This window comes from Canis lupus, chromosome 9, assembly GCF_048164855.1.
Source record: "Canis lupus baileyi chromosome 9, mCanLup2.hap1, whole genome shotgun sequence".
Lineage (NCBI taxonomy): Eukaryota > Metazoa > Chordata > Mammalia > Carnivora > Canidae > Canis > Canis lupus.
The window spans coordinates 53,502,668-53,523,341 of record NC_132846.1 but is presented as its reverse complement, the minus strand read 5'-3'; the positions used below and the strand labels follow the sequence as shown (position 1 = coordinate 53,523,341).

The window sequence follows — 20,674 nt, the reverse complement described above, 5'->3', positions numbered from 1 at the left end:
AGAATAGGCTCAGATAAGAAAAAGGGCACTTCACACTCTGCACTCTGAGTGCCCTCTCTTTCCACCTGTTAGGGAAGTAGAGGACAGCCTGCATGATACTACTGCCTACTAGTGAGGTCACCTTTCCATTTGAGGAGAAGATAGTGGACATTTCAGCAGGCTTTTCAAAGAGGATTTTAAAAGGTAGTCTCCCCCCAAATAGCTTCTCTTCCCTCTGTTCTCTCACTTTCAAAGTGTCAGTTCCTTGAGTTGCCTGAGCCACACTTGAAATTGGTCAATAAGTACCATTCACTGAGTACACAGGAATCAAATCCTATGGGGAAAGGCAAAGAAAGACAATGTCCTTGTTTTCACAGACCTCTTTTCTCAGAATCCCCAGATATTAGATCAAATATATATTTGAAGATACCATCTAGGCCTTTGCCTTTACAACTTAAAACAAAGCAAAACAGTATTAGACTGTTTTCCCAAACAAATTCTCAATGTAATTTCAAAACACCAAACAGATAAAAGTAGAAGGAGGGGAATTCTGAGCCTCACCATCTGACCAGCTCACCCTCTCCCAACTCTACTCCTATCTCCAGTGACCTCCCAGGCTCTTCTACTGAACCCAGAGTCTCAGAGAACACAGTTTTAAAATCACTAATGAAGTATAATCTGGTTGTTTTGTTTTGTTTTGCTTTTTCCTAAAGAGGAAACTGGCTTGGAGAGGAGGCTGATTATGGAGTGGTGATGACCTAGAGATTTTATCGGGCCTGGAATCAGGAGATTTAGTCCAAACTGTCTCTCCAATTAACCATTTGACTTTGGCAAGTCCCTTAATGGCCTCTATTCCTTTATTTTTATAACTTTCGGTTTGTAATGCATTCCCTCCAATGGCCCTTCCATCTGTAATATTTTAGAAGTCTTTTACTTTTTCTATCCTTAGCTTCTGTCAAAGTGGACTTCACAATGTGAAACATTCAAATGCTTTGGGAATAAGGTTGGTTGAGCTTAACTATTGAGACAGCTTTGTTTACAAATGTCATGAGGTCAACATACGCTGTCATAAGATCGACAAAGGAGGGATAGACTGGTGGCCTACTCATTCAGCTTAATAATAAAAACAGAAAGACAACTTCATCACAAAATAGCCCTACATGGGTTTTGGTCTTTCACCAAAGGCAGTGGGCATTGGGAAAATTCAATGTGGGAGGTACTCTGAGCATTTTTTTAAAATCTCAGTTTAATCAAAGACTCTTAGGCATTACCCCAATCAGGAACACATGAGATGTATAAAAACCTACTGAATATTATTAGCATCAGGCTTTCCAGTCTTTCCTTGATGATCAAATCACCTAGAGCTCTTGTTAAATACATAGATCCCAAGACATGTGAAGACCTTTGAGTACTAGGTTTGAGGCATATTTTTATTGTCTGCCACAATTGATTTTGATTATCAGGCAAGTATGGTAAACATGATGTTGGTGCAAACCCTCTCTGTCTTTCACTACTTTTGCAAAAACAAAAAAACAAAAACAAAAAAGACCAATATAAATTGAATGTATCAATCATGCTGGGAATCAAAGCTTTAGTGATTGCCAGCAATTACTGGCAACAGGTGCAAGAAAACCACAAATGGCTTTATCAAGATATCTTAAGAGAAGTTCCTTTGTAACTGAAGCACACATGTGGTACATATTCAGTTTGAGGATATATGTATTTTTAATATCTTTTCTGCCATTTGACTGCATATAATTGACCTCACTGCAACCTACAGAGGAGGGAGATTTAGAAGCAAACCAGTATGACAGGGAAATGGCCCAATTATGCTGAGCCTTGATGTTCTCTTAGCAAAGCAGACACAGACAGCATGCTAAGACACAAAGGGGAGTGGGAGGCATTGGGAGAGTGTAGTTAGATGAGGGAGATGAAAGGACAGCAATTATTCTAATCATCTACGGAGAGGGTACAGTAATGTTTCCTATAATTGCTGAGTGATGCATGAAGTCAATAATTTTAACTGGCCTTTAAAATTTTTTTTTTCTAGAATGAAAACTAATTTTGCTTTTCATCCCTTGGGCTAGTGAAAAGTATTAATCACTCCCCCATTAAACAGCAGCCAGCCAAGTCTGTTTCGAAATTCCTCACTCAAGATGAAGAAAAAGACCATTGATTACCAGAGACTCATGTCCAGTTTTGAATGCTATCTGTTTTGTTTGGACGAATGGTCATTAGACTCTGTATTGATTCTCATATTTTGTTATTTTTTTCTCTTCTTTTTCTCCAGATCCAATGTCTGCTAAACTCAATTTCCAAGATTTTGGAAAACTGACCATAAGAAAAATCCCTCTCTGATAACTTGAAGATAAATGCTTATAAACTAACTTTCTAGTAAGCAGAAATAGGAGCACCTTTCTTTGCATTCTCAAAAAAAAAAAATCATGTAAGTATAGATATACAACTGCTACTAAAAACAAAAACACTTTTGCATTGCATTAGTTATTTACATGATCCTCCCTCCAATACACACACATATTCACACATGCAGTTGGCTAACATAACTACCAGAATACCAAATATAGGGGGTCTGGAAAGAAAACCCTCCATAGATGCCTAATGAGTGAAGAAAGAATGAAGGAGTGAGTGAATGAACCAATTAATCACCGCCATTACTTTGTTCCTAGAAGCAAAGTTTCCTTTTGACATTTGTGCCCTTGATGAGGGAGACTGATATAATGGAAGACAGGTTGTCAGAATCGTATTGGTCATCGTCTCTAGACTCTATACACATGTCAAAAAAGAATTCATCCTTTCAATCCCTTAGTCCATCCTTTAATGACTATATTAAGCATCTACTATGAACCAGGCACTATTTTAGGATGCTGAGGTCAGAACAGTGACTTAGTGAAATCAGACCACCTGAGTTTAAGCCCTGATTACTACTTACATGAACTTGGATCCTTTATTTAGCGCTCCTGGGCCTTCTCTCCCACTGGTAATATGGTCCCTCCAATATGAGGTTAGAGTGGTGAGTATGTAAATGAATTAGTACAGGCAGACTGTATAGAACAGTGTCTGGCACCTGGGAAGGGATCAGTTAATATCAGCTGCTATTATTATTAGCACTATTCCCCCTCCCTTACAAGGCCGTAACTCCTAGAGGGTTTCATCCACCGTTGAATCTCTAGGGCTAGCCCAGGGCCTAACATTGGTTTGGTACTTAAGAGATGTTAGTTGAATAATTGGAATTCTACTTGAAGCCCCATAGTCAATCCTGTAAACAAATTTACTAACACAGTTTTAGCCCTAATTTTAACTCATTCCAAAATCAACATTTGGGTTAAGGAACACTGCTCATTAGGCCCATCAATCCAAACACAGTATAATTATAGCAAAGGCTGTTTTATCCACTGCTCTGTAACTGGAGCTTCCTATTCACTAGCACTTTCCCAAATTCCCACAATAATCACTGATGTTCGTAATGACAGCCCTAAGGCAGTGCAAAATCCTTTCGGATAACCAAGAATGATTACACTATGTTCTGTCTAGCTGAAGGCATTTCACTGCTTTCTTGGTCTTTGAAAATATGTAATCCCTGGTTGTTATCCATGGGGAATTTCTTTTCACCAGAGATCAGATTTCTTAGAGTACACTACCCTTTGATCTACTCAGATAAGTGTTTACACAAAACCAGACAACCAAGCTTGCCCATAGTCACATGTGTGTGTGACACATAATTAGGTCATAACCTGGTCCATAAGGGGAATAATAATCTTATTCTTTACCTTTCCTTTTTTTTTTTTTTATTATAAAACTCTTTGAGTCTGTCAAAGAAGCACTCCTTCCAGATCACTGGATCATGGAGATTGTTTCAAGGTAAAAAAAATAAATAAATAAAGCTTGATGCTTTCCCTCAAGCTTTTTAAGTTTCAATTTACAGATTATCCCTTTCATTTTAGTATTTCACTAATTGATGCAGATGACACCTTTTAAACATAAAATGACTGCTTTCAACCCTAATCACTGTGTTTATGACTTTTTAATTTTTTTTGCACATACCAATTTAACGTTGGTAGGGTGGAATAACACTATTATTGTAAAGATCTCTATAGATTAGCTTAATTATTGAAAATACTGTTATCCAAATGGAAAATATTTTGGAAAAGTACACTGAATTATATAATCTGTGCAACTTCAGGCAATTTTCTTATTGACTAGGTGCTTCAGTTTTCTAATCTGTAAAATGGTATTAATAATCAGTCCTACTTCACAGAGTTGTAAAGATTACATGTAAAATGCTTAGGATAGCGCCTCATATATAGTGAACACTCAGTAAATTAGCTATTAATCATATAATTTGCCCTTCAAAATTTATATATCTTAGAAGAGTGTTGGGACTTTTGAGGGCCCTTTGTATTTATTATAAAGTTATCATTTCAGATTGCTAGCGGAGGTGGAGTTTACAAAAGAGAAGGAGAAGAGGGAGTGCTAACTGCAGCTGCCCCGCGTGCCTGCTGGTGTATTGAGATCCTGAATTCAGAACTTTGACTTAGCATGCTATTCTTGTTCCTTAGGGATAAGTAAAGTGCTCATTTATTCCTTCTTAACATATTTCTCTTTGAAGTGGAGGTGGTGTGCCTTTTTCTTTAGTGTAGGAAATCTCAGTTGCTTGGTAACAAAGCAGAAAATCAATGGCAAGCCTGGCCTTGGCAGTCCCAGTACGCTCCACATCCCAGCCCTCCATCCTAAAGAACACTCCTTGGCCACTGTGTCAGCTCGCAGATTCTCAAAGCACTAGACCCAGGTGGCAGGATGCCACTTAGAAAGCAGAATTAGAAAAAAAATTTAAAAAGAAAGAAAGAAAGAAAGAAAGAAAGAAAGAAAGAAAGAAAGAAAGAAAGAAAGAAAGAAAGAAAGAAAGAAAGAAAGAATGAATGAATTAGGCTTCTTCTAAAAACTCTTTGTAGTAATGACTGAAGTAAGCAATGTCAACATGGAAGTTAGGAGTTCAGATTAAAAGCTAACTTACCAAGTCTCCATGTCCACCTTGTCACCTTATCCCTATTAGTCCCCCTGTCCCTTCTATGAGTACCAACAGAAATGCCTGGAACATTCTCCAGTGAGGCTAAACAGGGATAATGCCTGCGTTATTCTCTTTTCCAGATAGCTTGATCTCCCATATCTATCATAATTGGTCAAGCAAAGGGAAATATACACATAAACCGTGCAGTGCTTACAGCAAACACAAGCTACTCCCATGAACCCACACATTTACCACTGTCAGGACCAGCTGCATGGTAAGGTCCTTGGTTCTTCCTACTCTAGCCACCCCCTCCTCCATACTGCTTGATGTTATTATTATTCAGGGTTGCACTTCACATTTCACAATCTTTTTTTAATGACTTATCTCATCTGATCCTTAAAGTAACTCCTTAAAAAACAGAGCAGGTGTTACCTCTATTACAAAACACAAGGAACCTCCTTATCTATAAAGTTTGGAGCTGAGATGCTAACTCAGACATTCTGATGCAGAATGCAGGAATTTTTCTACTGCCCTAAACTGATATCCTTCATTCATTTCTTCTGGACAATAATAGAGGTATACACTCATGTATATAACACTTGTCATGTGCCAATTGACTGTTTTATGTGCTTTTTGTACATTTTAATCTTCTTTGACCCTCCTTTTACAAATGCAGAAACTGAGGTACAAAGAATTAAGTGACTTCCTTAATGTCATAAAACTAGAGTAAGGATTCAAATCTAACCATTTGGGCTTCGGGGTCTGTTTCCAAGCCCCATTCTATATTTTGTCTTAACGATTAATGAGAGGGTAGTCTGGAGAAGCGAGAAGGGTGTTTCTGTATACTCTCTGGACTTAAGTGTGATATACATCCCTAACATGTGACCACATCAATACACTTACCTTGTGTGATGGAAAAGTATTCAGTGTATAAATTAGAATCAACAGCTAAGGAAGTGACTGACGCCCAAGTTTAGAGCGAAAAAGAAAGGTAGGAAGGATGGTATTGATCTAACAAATATACTTTTAGATAATTCTTTCAATTAAAAAGTATTTGTGGACTGTCACAGATTAGAGGATATTAAGGAGACATGAAAAATAAATGAGATGTGGTATCTTGGACTAAACCCTAGAACCTAAGAAGAACATTAGTTGAAAAACCAGGAAAATCTGAATAGAGTCTATAGCTAATAGTATTGTACAAAAACAAATTTCTTAGTTTCAATAAATATACCATGGCTATATAATGTGTTAATATTGGAGAAAGCTGAGAGAAGGGTATAAAGAAACTCTATATCATCTTTGCAACTTTTCTGTAAATCCAAAATTATTTCAAAACAAAGTTTTAAGAAATTATTTGTAGGTGAAGTGTACTTCAGACTACATTTATAAACTGTCCTTCCCCCAAATGACAACTTCAATCCCTATTTTTTCTAAATAATTGACTCTTTCTTATGTACAACTTTTCTTTTTAAAATATTTGTTTATTTTTTTTGAGAGACAGAATGAGCAGGGGGAGGGGCAAACAGACTCCCTGCTGAGCACAAAGCCCAACAGAGGGCCAGGGGCTGGATAGAGGCCAATTCCAGGACCCTGGGGTCAAGACCTGATCCAAAGCCAGACATTTAACTGACTGAGCCACCTAGCTGCTCTTCATATGTATGTCTCTTAAAGATTACCCTTTTTGGTTCCTTGCAGAAAAGATCCACCTTAATGATGTTCTCTTTGCTTCCTTCATGCAAGGCCTTTAAGAAAGATAGTTTTGGGGGATGATCATGTGTAATGAAACTGAAACTCACTTTTCCCTTCTGTTGCTCTCTGCATACAACCAGTTTTCAAGTTTCGGGGAGATTAGTTGAAATTTTGACAGAGTAGAAACAATCTCCTCAGTTCCCCTAAATGCGGCCATTTCTCAGATGAGATGGGAGGTTAATGAAGACAACAGAACCCATTACTTATTTTTTGTGTCAGAATATAAATTTTTTGTTGGAAAGAAAGGTTCTGTTCTGTTTTAATGAGCTGTATTTTTTGGGGGAAGTCATTTTAGGCTCAAAAATAATCAAATCTCAAAGAAAAATCTAGTAAGAGAATAAATGCCAGATTTCAAGCATATATTTCATACATACTTGCTAACTTTGCAACTGGATTCCCCTTTGGTGCCTTCACTGAAGAAATATTTATTGAACACATATTGTGTATGCAAGGATGGAAAGGACCAGGACCCCGTCTTTAAGGACCATGTAATCTGGCTGAAGGAACTGAATAAGAAAGCAAATTATGACATTTTGACACTGTCCCTAGTATGAAGCTTTCTGTCATTCAATTCAATATAGATATTTCCATTAACTAATACAGACCTTGTGGAAAATTTTGTTGAAACACGATGCTAACACCTTAATTTCAAACTTGATAATAATCTATTCTGTTAAACTAAATTCCATTGGAGATTTTAAGAAATGAAGTGAAAAAAAAAAAAAAAGAAATGAAGTGGCTCTGAGTTTACATTTTAATCCATCGTTTAATGTATCATTGATGGATGGAATAGCCACTTTTTACGGTCCAAGGAAGCATGATAGATCAGAGCTGGAGTAAAATCCACACTCATTCACCCCATGGTAGAGTGTATTTCAGGTTTTATTTATAGACTACCTTTAGAACAACTTCAAACCCTGATTTTCTTTTTCTTTTGTTTCTAAATATTTTCCTCGTTTCCATGTACACAGATATGCTGGAAAGGATACCTCATTTGCTCAAATGTTTCTGGAAGCTTGCCCACTAGAAGATTTTAGCATGCATCTCTCAAGAAGACATTGTTACCACGGTAGCTCTGTCCACTTCTGTAGGCATTGCTCTGGGCAAAGCCCTTCTGTAAATCTCTAAATCCATTTTGAATGTACAGCTTTCAAGCTTTCAGTTTCTATTCTTTTGCCTTGAATTGTCTGTTGTACTCATTAATTACCTTTTTGTGAAAGAAAAAAAGAATTAAAAAAAAGGAATCTCTCTCAATTTCCCTAAAGCCCCAGACCTTTCTTAGGATTCACCAAGAAAAGCAATTATCTTTTTGTACAGTATTGATCTGTCTGGACATTGCCTCTCAGTGGATCATCCATTTAGTTCTGGAATTTAAAAATCCTCACAATGCCAACCCCTGTGTTACCACCTGAATTAATGTCCATTCCTCACCTTTAGGCACCCACCATTGGTCAAGTTCACTATCATATTAAGATGTTTCACACTGAAATTTCACTCAGGAGGGAAAATACTTTGGTCTTCATGTCGTACATGTGTTTGACATTTCTTGCTTGGCACTATTTAAAACCCTAAGCTTTGAATAACAACAAATCTCCAAAATTGGAAGTATGTTCTTTGGAAGGAAATACATGAAATTATTATTCATTGAAGTCTTGTAGAATTTATTGTATCACAGTACTTTCCATGTATGATTGATAAAAATGTGTGTAGGAATATCTGGCCATAGAAAGCCAGATGTAAACTTCTGAGGCTTCATGTATTTCATGACACCACTAAATTCACTGAAGGTTTCATTGGTAAATATATTCCAGAAAATGATACATTAGCATTAACACTGAATATTTTGCAAACTCACTTTGAAAAGAGAGACACCATTGGAGAATAGGGACCTGCTGACAAATTCATTTTTTTTTCTTGACTTACTGATGCATAAAATTAGGTTTAGGGTAATTTTTCTAGCTGACCAGTTAGTTTTCTCAATATTAATATTAACTAAATATTAACACTAAGCTGCATGTTAATTGATTCTTCTGAAGTTTGGACAGAATACTCAGAGCCTCAAGAGCTGAGACTTTGGATATTCTCTCTGTGTTGGCAAAGCCAGTTTAACAACAGCAAAAAAAAGGGGGGGGTTAACTTCCTGATGTGGGCTCTCTAGTTTAGTAGGTATACCAATAAGTACCAGGAGTTCATCTATGAGAAGGCAGGGTGATGCTCACTTATGACTGGTCTGACTCATATTTATTATGGTCAATGATTGCCAGTTGGTTATATCTACTGGATAATTGATTGTCTCCTAAAATAGAGACATCCATAATCTTAAGATGATATAAAAATGATAAAATTTTGACAGAAATAATATTTAAACTAAGATGCTTCTTAGTGCTCAAATATTCTCTCTACCTAAATTTACTCTTACTTAGGAGAAAATACATTACCTTTCTCAAATCAACTATTCTGTGGAAAATTCTGCCACTTGTCTGTCATGCTAATTGGCATTTGTAGATAGACTCATACTCTCCTTCCCAAAGACATGTAAAGTCATATCTTATCATAGTATATAAAGCCTCCTTGGCAAGATTTCAAGGGTTCTGCTAGCAGTATCTAATTTTCCCAGTAAACAGCAGTGGTTTCCCCAAAGCCTTGTGACTGCCTTTCTCTCTTGTTAGTAAAGGTAGGAACTCTGCAGGCACATGAGTGGAAAAGCTGATAAAACAATCTTTTGGTTTCATCTTATCACCTTCCACTCTAGAGGCCAATATGACATGAGTGTGCCATAGAACAGAATAGTGTGGAGGCTGAATGATTCAAGGGACAGATTGTATAGGCATTAGGAAGTCCCAGGAAGAAGAAAGAACCTGGATTTTGGCTCTAGGTACACCTGGATTTAAATCTGGTCTCAGCTGCTTTCAAGTGGCAGGAAGCTCGGCAAGTCACATAACCTTTGAATTTTGGATTTCCAATTGTTAAATGAGGATAATAGTTCCTAGCTTTGAGATCTTTGAGGGGATTACAGGGAAAACAAAACAAAACAAAAACAGGGACACACACTGCACACTCCTGCAGGCACCTACACACACACACTTCTGCACTCAGTGCTTTACAAATAGCAGGCATTTTTATAAGAAAACAGTCACTCTGAACATCTGGGTGGCTCAGTTAGTTAAGCATCTGATTTCGACTCAGGTCATGATTTCAGGGTCCTGGGATTGAGTCCCCCATCAGCGCCCCTGATCAGTGGGGAGCCTGCTTCTCCATCTCCCCCTACTCCTCCCCCCGCTCATGGTCTTTCCCCATCTCTCTCTCAAATAAATAATAAAAAAAAAATATTTTTTAAAAAAAGGAAAACAGTCCCTCTGTTTAAAGGGTGTTTTTAATTCTTTTTTTTTTTTTAAGATTTTATTTATTTATTCATGAGACAGAGGCAGAGACATAGGTAGAGGGAGAAGCAGGCTCCCTGCAGGGAGCCTGATGTGGATTTTATCCCAGGACCCCAGGATCATGACCTGAGCCAAAGGCAGACACTCAACCACTGAGCCACCAGGTGCCCCGGATGTTTTTAATTCTAAGGAAGTATTTGAATTGGGTTTGAACCTCACTTGGGGGCTTTCTCATGAAAGGCAAATTATTAGGTATTTGAAGGGGCATCTCATTGCTTCTTAAGAAGGATCTTCCTTCCTCCCAGATTAACTTTCATCCTCACTCCAATTGGTGTCCACATTTGTGATTATCTGCATTAATCATGTAACACATAATACAGAGGAAATACTAAGAGGCCTTTAGACAGAGGGAACTCTAAAAGTAAGTCCTTCACATTTATTCTTGGGCTACCCTTTGAGTAAAACAGACCATGTATCTATGGTAGGTAGTTCAATACCAATGCAGATGCTAAATTACCTGGCTTACCTGTACATACTCCAATAATTTTTCCTTCTCATCTAGGAGCAAGGTGTGGCTTGGGGTTTACTTGGTTGAATTGATATGCCACTGGCACCAATTCAGGAACACAGGAAACACATTACACTGTACATAGACCCCCTTCCTCTATGCAGTCCATACATAAGGCCGCAAGCGGGCAGAAATGTACAAGAAGAGAAACATGAGGCGTGAACAGCACTGGGGCTGAAGACCAGCCTCGGAGAGGCTACACACCTATGAAGAATGTTATGTAACCTTGGCATAAGTGGGTTGGCCAACGCAACCCAATTGCTAAATTGGATATTCTTATTTAGCAATCCTGGATGTTTTATGCATTGTCTGCTATCATGCCTATGTTTCTAAAATAATGAGGAGCTTTTACATGCCAGGTACAGGTTGTGTACATTACATATATGATCACATTTCATTTTCTCAACAGGCATGGAGGGTAGAGATTATAATCCTGAGTATAGATCAGGGAAGTGACAGGCAACTGCTTATAGCCATCCTAGGAGGAAAAGATAGAGCTAGGGTCAAAATCCAAGTTGTTCTGATAGAGATTAAAACATTGTTGAAAGTATGCCTTGTTGACTTCCTCTGAGATCCCCCTAAAGAGGTTATCTCAAGGGTTTTAACTTTATTCAAGTCTCTAAATCTACTTGCCTCTATTGCTTATAGCAAATGACCATAAAAGTTTTTTTCACTGGGAAGTTTAAGAATATCAAATGTGAACTTCCTTGACTCTCCTCTTGTTCATAATTTTGGTTCAACTCTCCAACCCTGTTCTCATCTTTGTTCCATAGGAGAAGTGACTGAAATTAAACCCGCCACCTTGTTCTTTCTTCCCTTTCCCAGCTTTCTACCTCCAAGTTGGCCAATTTTGTTCATCTCTTCTCCCATGCATTGCCAGTCTCTTCCTTTGTACTGGCCCTTTCTCTTCTGCCTGAAAACATCCTTATGTCTCCTTTATACACACATATACACTCTTGTTTTCTTGTCACTACCTTGATTGAGATGACCTTTGAGTAGCAACTCTATGAGGAAAATGGGGCATATACAGTCCCCATTTTCTGATATCAAAAACCACAAGTTCACAAATCCAGGACTCTTAAGATCCCATGGTCTTGAACCCTATGGTTGAGACCTCCACAATGGCAGAAGAAGGAATAAAACTCAAGTCTCCTACTCTTTTTCTATATTCAATGCCAATGACCACTCAATGCCCATTGTGACACTTAAGATGGCTTCTTTCAGTGAAGGTCACCACAGCAAATTCCTTTTTTGTGTCTGGAGCACGGAGACTGCCTCATACATGGAACAGAGCTGCTAACCCCGGGTGTCAGGGCCCTGTTTATGATAAGTGACACATCTCTAATTATCACATTACCCAGACATTGTAATCCATCCTCCCAGGTACAAAGGCCCATTAATAACTCTCTGGGGAAGGGATGCAGTGTCCCAGATGCAGTCCTGTCACATGATCTGCTCTCTGATACAGAATTCTCATAATCAGTACTAACATGCCCTCCAATGTGTCACAACACTCATTGTCTCTCAGCCTCTCACAATATACACGAGGAAGCAAACCCCCTTATCATTTAATAACACTCCCTGATACTGAACACTGGAGAAAATGGAAACACTCCAAGGGAGAGGAGAAAGCCAGTTATGTGAGGAAGTTATTAAGGTTGTAACACAGGCTCTCACACCATTAAGAGTTTAGACAGATGAACAGATCCTATTTTAACCCTACTTCTGCCATCATCCTCAGGCTGGGCAGACTTCTGGCAGGACCCCATGCACACAGAGGAGATGCTTTGGGGGAATGAGAAGAAAAAAACTATGGAGTCTGTGTTTCTGCTCTGCTGAATGAGGTTTTGTGCCATTGTTTTCACCTTGAAAGGAAATACAGTTTGACATAGAACACCAGTTGAGTGTCTGTCCTGGGATTTAGAACTGATTTTGGCCATAAACATATGCATGGGCCTCAGTTTACATGTTTATACAGCAGGAAGGAAAGTGCTTTCCTTTGCTTAGCATGAGGGCACACTACAAAATGAAATTAATGGTATAGAGCAAAGTGCTCTAAGCCTTTAGGAGAAATTATTAATAAAATGATAACAATAACAACAACTAATATTTAAAAGACCCTTAGGGTGGGCTCAGGAAGTATATGAGGTCTTCCAAGGTATCATCTTATTTAACACTAATGTCAAACTAAAGGAACTTTATTCTCACTTTCAACAAATGGGGAAACTGAGGCAGGGAGAAGTTATGCAACTTGCCTAAAGTCACAGAACTATTAAGTAACAAAATCAGAATTTGAACCTACAAAATCTGGCTCCAGAGCATGATCTTGTTAAAGAGGTCTGCTATTATATAGAAACCTTGAATTTTTTGTTGGAGAGAGAAACAGAAAGAGACAGAAAGAGAACCTGTAAATAGGGCTCATTAGGAGCACGAGAGAGCAGAGACCACGCAGGCAAATGATCCTTCACCATCAACACAACCCTCGAATTCATCCTCTCCTCCATCCTTCAGGAACTCAGGCTCCATCTTCCTCAAAGTCTAACTGAAACCAAACTCCTGACATTTTCCTTATACGCTGCAAACAGACAATCACGAGGCTTGCATTTTACACTCAACCATCTCGTTAGCCAACTGTGACCCTAGGCAGGTATGTCTCCGGGCTTCTGTGTGGTCGTCTCTAAAATGAGTGTTCGAATGATGGCCTCTCATGTGCCCTCCAGCCTTGAACCATTCATTCTGGGCTTCTGACTGAGAACTGATGAGCCTGGTGCTCACTCTCTCAGTATAGAGATCCCCCTAGGGCAGGGGTCTACAAAGTGCGCTGAGCATCCCCTGAGAGGTGCCAAGGTTGGTTCACTGTTGGTTATGGGGAAAAATACTGGAATGTCTATTTATGAAATCTTCACTTTTAGAAATTCTGATGTTTCTGTATATTTCATAATACAAATAACATATTAGCAGGTGTGCACACTATATTAAACACATACATAAGCTGTGCATGGTTAGTTTTTTCCCTATGTGTGGACAATCAAAAATGTTTGGAGACTGTGGTACTAGAGAGCTAAGCTGGACCTGGCTCTTTGCAGTGTTCTCTAGAGGCTATACCCAATTTGCCATATTGATGGAATCCTACCAATGCCTGTCAAAATGGAGTAGAACTTAAAGCTAGTGCCAAGGTGGTTTATGCTGCAATTTATCTTTGCTTCCTAATATTCAATGCTTAATGCCGTTTCCTAATTTCAAACCACAGGGGCAGGAATAATATTAACAACAACAACATTAATGATAATATTGGTACAAAAGCATGTGTACTAGGGGAGAAAATCCATTTTATTACACAATCATATTTGAAGCCCAGATTTTTTTTTAAGATTTTATTTATTTATTCATTATAGACTTAGAGAGAGAGGCAGAGACACAGGCAGAGGGAAAGCAGGCTCCATACCAGGAGCCCAACGTGCTACTCGATCCTGGGACTCCAGGACCGTGCCCTGGGCCGAAGGCAGGTGCTAAACCGCTGAGCCACTCAGCGATCCCAAAGCCCAGATTTTTAAAGAAAATATTACTCTAAAGGACAGGTGCAAGTGCCCAATAAAATCAAGACATTCTCTCTCAGAAAAAAATAATCATTTACCATTAAGCTTTTGTAATTCTCTGTACAGTATGTTAAAAATATATGGAAACATGTTGACAGTGCCCTGTTAGCTTTCTCTCCCATTTTATTTTTCTAAGTCACTAAAAAGATTAAGTTCAATTTTAAAATAATCCTCTCACTTGATTTCCCTCTCTACATTCAGATACTCACAGTAATACCTGGGATATGATGTGCGATTCTGACCTCTTTAGTTTGGGAAGAATATTGAAATATCAGAGAAGCTACAAAGATAGGCTCAAAAAAAAAAAAAAAAAAAAAGAGGCAGTGTTACAAAGGCTGGAAGATAAAACATATGAGGAAAGGTGGGAAGAGCTAAATTTATAAAGTCTGGCAAAGCAATGACTCCAGGGGACTAGATCACAGCCTATAAATACCTTCAAGGTAACAATATAATTGAAGGGAAAGAATTATTCATAGTCTCAGAAGATGATATGACTGGAAGCAATGGCCTAAAGCAATGGAAGAAAAAGTTTAGGTAAGATTGTCAGGAGTAGGGCGGGTAGGAGGGAGGTGGGGAAATTCTTGACTATCTGAGAAATGAAACAGGAAAAGTAATCTGTGAGGAAGCATTTGAAGCACTTTGATATAGACAGCCCAAAGCCCTTGAGTAAGAAACAGGGATTAATACTGAGTTCCTTGATCACGTACCACCTTTCACTCTTGATGCAATTCAGAGCTCTCAGACACACCCCTAAAAGGCGTCCCCTTCAGAGAAGGCTAAGTAATCAGAGATTTGTGTGAAGACTCTTAATTAGGGGAGACTAGTTAAGAATGCTCTAACACACCAGTATTGTAAAATTATGCATTAAAACATATAATAATGTGTTATTTTATGCATATGATGTGTAATGTCTTATTTTAGGAATGATATCCAACTTTTCCCAGAAAAACTAATGAAATCTTTATTTTTAAATTATTCTGTGTTCCATATGAAGACTCTCAAAGAGCACAAATAAGTTGAACCATTGAGTTAAAATCATTTAAATGTGTTATGCTAAATAAGAAATTATATCTACAAAACAGATATGTGAGCCCCAAATATTTCTGAGTAGGCAAATATGTGCCCTTAAGACAGCAGTTAAGGGATTCCTGGGTGGCGCAGCGGTTTGGCGCCTGCCTTTGGCCCAGGGCGCGATCCTGGAGACCCGGGATCGAATCCCACATCGGGCTTCTGGTGCATGGAGCCTGCTTCTCCCTCTGCCTATGTCTCTGCCTCTCTCTCTTTCTCTCTCTGTGACTATCATAAATAAAAATAAATATTTAAAAAAAAATTTTAAAAAAAAGACAGCAGTTAAAAGTCAACTTCTAGGTTCTTCTAAACTGAGCGTTATAAATAGCTGTGTCTATGAAAATGCTTGAGAGCTCAGTTTAAGTATAAGATGCAAAGGTGAAAAAACAAAACAAAAAAAGAAGATGCGAAGGTATGACCCCACACTGTTAACACTACTTCTGTGTGAGAGAGGTCATAAAATTGAAGGTCTGCAGGCATGGGGCAGGCAAGGAGATGAATGAAGATGTTGAATGATTTGTATGGCAGAGAGAAGGTGGAGACTACAATGGCTAGAAATGGCATGTCCATATAAATGACAACTGATTGTTGTCTCCAGATGGCTGATGCCACATAGGAACACTGGCCCAGTATAGCTGAACTTTCTTTCTTTCTTTTTTTTTTTTTTAAAGAGAGAGTGGAAATCTCTAGGTGTATATGAAATATCTGAATTTTAAAATATATCTGTGTGTTGGATGAGGCCCCAGGGACACTAGCTGGGTACATTCTCTAAATGTCTCACATTGAAGACAAGGGATGCCTTGTTCTCTGAGTTTAGGAACCAAGGGATGGCATGTTGGAGCTAAAAGAAATGAGCGTGTTGTGCTACACTGCCAAATACTGGGGAGAGAAAAGGAAGAAAATACTTCATTCCCGTTTTTTTTTTTTTTTTAGTCCAATGGGTCCAGGAAGGGAGGAGGTGCTGGAGCAATTGCAATAGTTCCATTTCCGATGCCCTCATGTAGCTGCCCTGCGTATGCTCAGGAATCTAAGTATGTTGACCTGGTTCCTGACCAGTAAAAAGGGCACAGCTGGCTCTGGCCTCACTGTCAGTCATCAGGAACAGCAGAAAGTCCCCCTGAGAGGGAATCAAATCTTCGACTACTCTGAAGACAGAAGAGAAACAGAACTGTGACTTTTTATGGACACACACAGAAACGTAGTGGGAGTTTGTTTCCAGAAGGTGCTATGTGAATAGCAGTGGTTACGTTTCCAAAATCTAGCAAGTTTGGTCTAAGTTTAAAAGGTAGCTCTTGGTGGTTAGCAGTAGAGTACGAATTCACAGAACAGTATGGTTCTATTTAGGCTTTTAAACACACACACATGAACACAGTTTTCCAGCTGTGTGAAATGAACTGTTCTTTGACAATCCTGTGATCTTGGCCTGTGCCGCATAGAGATGTCACTGCGCTTACAAAGCCATCAGACCAGCTCATGCGTGTAAAATCACGTGCACAGAATTTGGCATCAAGTCTCACTATTTCACAATATCAGCTGCTCTCTTTGATAGAGACAAGAGAGCTCAAGCTGTGTGCTTCATTGAGAAGTCCGGTTTTCCTGCTTAGGGTTGGGGTTCATACCCAGGATAGTTCTTTGTTAATATACTATTTATATCAAACACTCACTTTTTACAAAGAAGCAATTTGTGGAAACGTACAGAAGTATTTCCCACAGTGCCTTCGATGTTCTTTCACACCCATTATATAAAGTGGATGTTTTTGTTCTCTTTATTAAAAATTGAGCATTATTTATAAGGAGAGAGCTCAGTTCCAGAAAGAGGTCTGCTATGGTATGGTGAATACCCAGTTTTGGATGAAACACATTTAACTGCTCTTTGGAGGATCATTGTAAAATATCATTCCTAGAATCTCTACCGAGACCTAGCTCAAATAAAGATCAAGATTTTTAAAAAAAGGAAAGAAAAAGACTTGAATGGTTTTCCCCAGAGCTGACTTACTGTGTCTGCATTTCAGTCCAATGTTTGCCTGTGTTTAACGCACACACACAGCTTGAAGAAGGAAGTGCACACTCTGTGTTTTGCAGTGTTTGGGTGTGAATCAAAGGGAAACATGTGGTCCCATTCTGTTTCCTGTGGAATGCAGTTAAGTAAAGGGAAATGCCTAATTTGTACTGATACTGTCACCACAGGGGGTGATCTCGTAATTGACCGGGTTTGGGGGGCTGGGAGCTCTAGGACAATATGTAGACATGACAGTATAAGCAGGCTTGGAGAGTAAACTGGAAACAACGTAGTCTATCTCCCAGGGAAGGTGAGTTTTCATTTGATTTGGATTTTTATCTTTTTTTCCCCCTAAGTACTATTTAGATGCCTCTAGCAATTTTCTCTCCGTGAAATATGGGTGGATATTCTGAAGCAATCCTGCACAATTATAAAATAAAGCAATAGGAATGGCCACAGTCATTTCAAAGAAAAAGGAACAAAATAAGGGTAAAGATGTTATTCATTTTTGTTTCATTTTGGTACTGGAAACAAGCTAGAGTGGTCCTTAATGGTGGTTTCAGTAGAATCCGCTGGTGAGAGTGCCCTTTGTGCTCCCTTTTGATTATAAGAATAAGAGATGGTTCACATGCAGATTTGGGAAATAGAGGAGTACAAAGACAGAAATTAAAGTCTGGTGGGGATTTGCCAGTCTGTTAATATGTCAATTAATTAAATGTATAGGACACTGCATTTTCAGCAAATTCTTCAAAACCTATGTTCTGATTGCTTGTACCCCTTAGAATGTAAGCTCCATGCAAATGAGGAGTTTGTCTATCTTGTTTACACTTGTATCCTCAGGTCCTAGAACTTACCTGACATATAGTAGCATCTGGTTGAATAAATAAATGAATGAATCCTCTTTCACTAAACAGGCTGCTAATCTTTGCCTGCCTGGCTAATTTTAATTTAGCAAATCTATTCCTCCCACCTGCCTCTTTTCTCAAACCAAGTTTGTCGTGTTATACTTCTTGCTATATACCCCTATTCCTATTCTCAGCTAAACCTCAGGGAGATTTGTATCTTATTTTTAAAGATAGATGCTTTTTGTGGGTAGTCAAGGACCCTCACCCAATACACCTTCACGGTGCTTTGGGCATCATGTCACACCAAACTCATTTTCCTCTTTCACACTTTAGTATTGAATTTAAGCTTTGCTGTTTAACCATGCAACAAAACCAGCTCCAACATTGCCGATCTAAGTAGCAAACATGAAAGCCTATTAACCTTAGGAATTAGGCATCAAGTCAGGGGCAAGTTAAATGGAATCTGCTCCCACTCCAAGAAATGTGATTTCCAGTGTAAAGGTCTCCCTTTCAAGTTTTTATCCTGCCACTAGACGTTAGCAGCTAACAGACCAGTCAGTGGATGACAGGCGGGGGCTGCTGTGAAGACACTCATACCTGGTTTTGCATTAGAAATACAGAAATTAAATACTGACTGCAAGGAGACAAAATGTGTCCCTGTATTATTTGAGATCATTTAAGGTTTTCAAGCAGGGATATTTGAAGAATTCTAATATGGCATTTATCACACTAAAATAGGAGAATGAATTTATCTAGCAATCTCTGCTCCGATATACTACTATATTTAAAGGGATTTGTATTAAAATTTGGGGGAAAAGTTACCTCTGTGCCTCTTGTTGCACCATATTGCATTCAAAATCTCAGATTAGTTTCCAAGCCTATTCTGCATAGGAATGTTTAAGAAAGCGGTTTGGGAGTAATTGGGTGCCTTAATGCCATTGAGATAAAAACAAATACTGGGAGCAATAAAATGTAATGTAAAATGGAGAGTTTCTTTGAATCCCAAAAGAAACGTGACCTAATTCTAATTATGTATTCCTCTTTAGCCAAAATGCTGTGCTCTAGTCCTCTATTTCTGCTTACTACTCTTACCTGTGTGGATCAAAAAAAAAAAAAAAATACAGGCCCTATTAAATTCACATCTGACTTTAATAGGTAATTATCAAGAGCAAAATGTATGACATAAGAATCAAACACATCACTATTTCATCTTTTTTCCTTCCCTCAACACTAGGAACAAATGGCTACTTAATCGTCTGAGCCTTAGTTTCTTAATCTCTAAAGTTGAGGTAATATCACCAATTGGACAGCGGAGTTACGACTGAATGAGTTCTTATATACAAAGTGGCTAGCACAGTAACTAAACAATGAATAAAACAGCAAATGCAGGAGTGATTACAAAAATACGCATGCCATCAGGTAAGCATGTGAGCTTGTAGTGATGAGAAGTCAACCAGTAGCGTTTATTTCTGAAAGGGCTTACTAAACCTAAGTACTGCAGTTTGCATTTAAGAACTTGCTGGATCAAACTTAATGACCATTAGTAATGTTTGTAGCTATCCAAACTAAGATGCTGATAGGGGTAATCAGATTCCATGCCTCACCGCACAAAGTGATCGATGGAATCAAGGAGTTGGTTCTTTGGGGAACTGTAGAATGACCTGAAATCCAAACAGCCTCCTCCAAATTGCTGCAAGGGGTGAGGTGCAAGGTCTGAAGACGTACAGCAGCCAAAAACAGCATTTGAATACCGTAGCCGTTCATGAGCTCTCACAGTTGGGCCATTCACATTTTGGCTCTGATCTGCCATTTGCCTGGTTGCTAACCCTCTTGTTGAAAACTACAACCACCTAACCTCTCTTATGTCCTCATTTCCAGGTCTCCAAACACAATCTCTTAATCACCAACAGCTTTGCTGGATGGTAGGCACATACATATAACTATGAAAATTATCTTTTTTTTTTTTTTTTTTTTTTTGTAGATCTTTCGATGGTAACAGGGCCCATTCACAGCATTATCTCATTTGATCTTCCCCACCATACTATGAGGTTGCCAGAATAGTGTCTAGTTCTCTGCCATTTGCACAAGATAACTGCAAGATGGTGGGATCTAGACCCAGAGTCTTCTGACTCTGACTTAGCAATGCCCACAACAACTACTAAGAGAAGAAGCATGGAATAAATACTAAGGAGACTAGAATGACAAAGATTACATAGTACAATAAATACCAATAAAGACAAAGAAGACATCCTCACAAACTGCATACAAGAGATGTTACTAAAAGGTATGGGGAAAATAGCTCTACAGCTACTCTCTTTGGAAAACCTCTCTTAATCCTCTGGATTTCTGTAACAATTCACCATCTATCTAGGTTTTCTCTGACCCTCCAGCGTTTTCCTTTTACTTCCTTTCTTCCCCTCCTTCATTCTGGGAAGTTATGTACATATTTCACAGGTTTCTA

General features: G+C 38.6%; 1 protein-coding gene across 25 annotated transcripts in view; it reads right to left on the bottom strand.

Moving 5' to 3' along the window:
• NRXN3 (neurexin 3) overlaps positions 1-20,674 on the bottom strand; it is a 1,529,630-nt gene that overhangs the window by 316,909 nt on the left and 1,192,047 nt on the right. The gene's annotated exons all lie outside the window — the stretch shown is intronic.